General features: G+C 36.4%; 1 pseudogene; it reads right to left on the bottom strand.

The window, feature by feature from the left end:
* Nucleotides 1-1,683: 1,683 nt before the first annotated feature.
* LOC127187077 (ATP synthase subunit f, mitochondrial-like) lies at nucleotides 1,684-1,981 on the bottom strand (annotated as a pseudogene).
* Between the last annotated feature and the right edge of the window lie 1,892 nt (nucleotides 1,982-3,873).

A 3,873-nucleotide genomic window follows, 5' to 3' on the forward strand; every position in this document is an offset into this window, starting at 1 on the left:
GGAAAGCAGCCACTGAGAGGATTGAACAGAATCAGGCATTATTTTAAGGCCAAAGAAGAAAGTGAATAGTAAGCATAATGTAGATCTGCTTGGCAAAGATCCGGCTGAGAATTCTTTTCCTTGATGCAACTCCATCCATCACGAAGTGGCTGTATAAAATGTTCAGCAGGGATTGGTGTAAATTTCTAATGTATCTACTGGTAATTTTTCATTTTTTAAAGGATTCTATATTCTGAGAAATGAGTTGTTTTAGATAGAGAAGGAATGCAGCTGAAGCTTTAGTAAGTCACACTGCTATTGACAAGGTGTACATCTCCCAGGAGATGTCTTGTAAGCTATTTCTGCTACTAACCATTGTCCTAAAAGAAATAAGACTTACCATCCATTCGATGGCACTCACTCTGTCAAGTGACCATTACAAGGACAGTTTGATTGTATTTCAAATATTTTTCCAACATCTGATTACTTCTCTTATAGAAATACTTAATTCCACCAAGCCATTATCACTTGTTGGGAAAAATAGTTTTGACTCTATGAAACATTTCCTTTACTAAACCTAGCAACATAAATACACACCAAAGTTTGGAGAAAAGTACCTTGACAATGTCTGGGTTTTTTTCTTGCTAAGTCAACATGGCATCGTTTGTTCTATATGATGATATATGGTGTTGGTAAACATGGGAAACTTTTACATTTTATATCCCTTGATACTAACATAATTACATAATTGGATGCAAACTAACTAAGGGACTTTTAAAATTATACCATTTTGTCATGCTGACATTTTCTGAAGACAATAATATATTTTAATTTTTGAAATTTTCAACTTCTCCTTGGTTATGTTAATGTTGCATCGTGTTAGTCTTCAATCTTCCTTTATTCTGAAACAAATATCCTATGGTACATCAGATTCCAATGAGCCTGAAGTAGCAGGAGCTATAGCAACACAGAAATTACAAATTGTCTGCATATCCCACTACTGGACATTGAGCTTAATGCCTTGGGCATGCTACATACTCTACTTAGGCTTTTATAAATCTACATAAATACTGCTCATCTTAAATAGAATAGAATTCCCCTAGTAGTCAGGTTCTATAGGTTCTACACTGACATAAATGGATACAGTTTAGTCTTTAAATCTTGAAAAGTATTGTTCAACCATTTTTTCAAGTTGATACATTTTAATCTGCAGGGAAGCTTATTAAGGATCAGTATGTTCTAAAAGAGGCTTCTTAAGATTCAGTAAGTTAACAACTCAGAATATTCTGGAAGTGCCTGAAGCTTACAAGATACACTGGGACCCCTCCTACCTGGAAGAGGCAAACCAGCCAAGATTCTTAGAAGACAGAGACCAGTTGAACTCCCTTGGAGATTCTTGGACTAGCTAAGCTGCCTAGAAGAGACACTCCCTGACCTGTAGAGATCCCTGTAAGCTATGCAGTGAGTGCCAGGGTTCTATTTTCCTTTTCTTTTCTTTTCTTTTCTTTTCTTCTTCTTCTTCTTCTTCTTCTTCTTCTTCTTCTTCTTCTTCTTCTTCTTCTTCTTCTTCTTCTTCTTCTTCTTCTTCTTCTTCTTCTTTCTCCCAGTCAGCCACCTTTTGTTGGACACTAGTTCTCAAGATATGAAAATTTAGCCACAGTTGAATTCTTCATGGAAGGGACTAGGGCAGGCAGTTATGCTCAGTCAGGCAGTGCCTTCTATGGTGACCCCTCTTCCGTGGTACTTCTGTAGCCATTCATGTTTGAGTTCCTTGTAAGAAATGCAGTAGCTAAAAACCACATAGGCTGTCAGCACCATGTTACTCTCCAAGATACTGCCTTTCTGAACATCGATGTACTTGTTGGAATACTGGTTATAACCTCTCTGGAAGGCTCCTGCAATCCCACTGTGGGGTGAAATTCCACATCAGTATCCAGTGTGGCAGCTCTCCAAGTTTAACTTCCATGAGCTTCTTCTCCTTCAGTGGCATGAGCGATGCCATCTTTCAATCCTGGTGTCTGAAAAACTGGGTTCTAGTTTTCATGAGCCATCACACACAATAGAGTGGACTTCTGATAATGCAACCATATTGAGCATTTTTGCTCCTTTAGATAACCTCTTACCCATACTCATGTAAGTATCCCTAATACAAGCCATTGGTTTACTAAGTTGGACTTTTGTGGTTATCCTTACTTTGGTTTGATTTTGGTTCCCTCTCATGAGTAAGTAGATGTTTATTATGCCTCCCCAGAAATTGTTCACACAACAGCAAGGACCAGATTCCCAATTTGTGGCTATCTTTGTTGTCTTTGTCTGCCATGTCAGCTACTGTCGCTGATATCTCACAGCACAATCTCAAGAAAATAAAGAAAAGATTATTTTCTTTAATTTTTATAAAAATGTTAAGTGCATTCTAGAGATGATCATAGAGTTTCTGCACATGAAGTAAATATGATAATGCAATATATATATATATGTGTGTATATATATATATATATATATATATATATATATATATATATATATATCAAAACAGACTCACACCATTTAAACTTAACATCCACCAATTATGGGCTCTGATGAGCTCAGAAATGACTGGATTGTACCCAAGCACTTTATTCAGCAGGGTGAGAAAACATCTAAGAACACCTTGAACATCAAAGAACATCTAGAACTCATTCAAAGACACACAGAACGTAATAGAACTGTGGATACAATTCAAATACGTCCACCTCAGTTTAAGTCTCTTCAGCATTTCCCCTGAACCTGTAAAAGCCATTCATCAACGTGGTTCATAAGTTTCTACGTTTCTCAGAATGACATTCTGTGAAATCTTCTTGTCTCAGGTCTATAACTAACCTCATGGTTTCCTTTTGTCACAGACCCACTGGCATGTGTAGCCTTCTCTCAGGGGTACAAGAAGAAACGCATGAAGAAGCTTCTTAAGTTTTATCATGATACACAGCAGGGATATTTTTCAAATGAGGATTCACAACTGAATTGTGTGGGTAAACAAAATTATTTAAAACCAAACACCCAGTTTTCAAAGTTATTTTTAAATTGTAGGATTCTATTTGTTTCTATTTCCATGCAAATGTCACTGCTGAAAAAGGGAGGGAGAAGTGAGACATTGAAAAGAGAGCAAGAAAGGAAATATGATTAAGAAACATGAACAAGATTGTGGCATCATAAATTACCCATAGTGTACCAAAATCTTGGGCTATTATACTTCAATATAAAAATTAAGTTCAACACTAGACAAAAAATTTATAACATATGATTTAAAAACACATACCAGTCAATTGTATGTTCATTGGTATGTGGTTTTATTTAGAAAAATTGTTGACAAGAATAACAGAAGCCTGTTCTAATTGGTCCAGATGCATTTCTCTACTAATTCCAGATATGATGATTACAGCCATGTGATGCTCTGTGATACATGGAAGTGACTATTGCCAAGAACTTAAACTCCTTGGTGGTTGTAGCCTTCACAGTTATTGTCAGAGCAATACAACAATGCAGAATCAGGAGGATAAATATCCAGGTGTAACCACCTGTAGCTTTTTAAAGAGCAACAATACACTGGACAAGATGGACTGAAGTTAATCCAACAGCTAGTAGAAGGATTTGTTCATTTCTGGATAACCTGTAAAGTTATTGTTAGAAAGAATTAGTAGCTGTGTAACACTGTAAGCAAGCACATATACACAGTTTTTCATTTGCTTTTCTCTCTCATCTGTAATGTAGGGGGTAAAGTTATAAAGCCTGTGTCTAGTAGATCAGCACTAGGTAGAAGTCACATAAGTAGTATAGTACAGCCATCACCAGACTGAATGAGCAAAAAACATTCGATCATGGTGTTCATCATTTTCATCAAACCAGAGAGATTCCAAG

Source organism: Acomys russatus, chromosome 3 (genome assembly GCF_903995435.1).
Source record: "Acomys russatus chromosome 3, mAcoRus1.1, whole genome shotgun sequence".
NCBI lineage: Eukaryota > Metazoa > Chordata > Mammalia > Rodentia > Muridae > Acomys > Acomys russatus.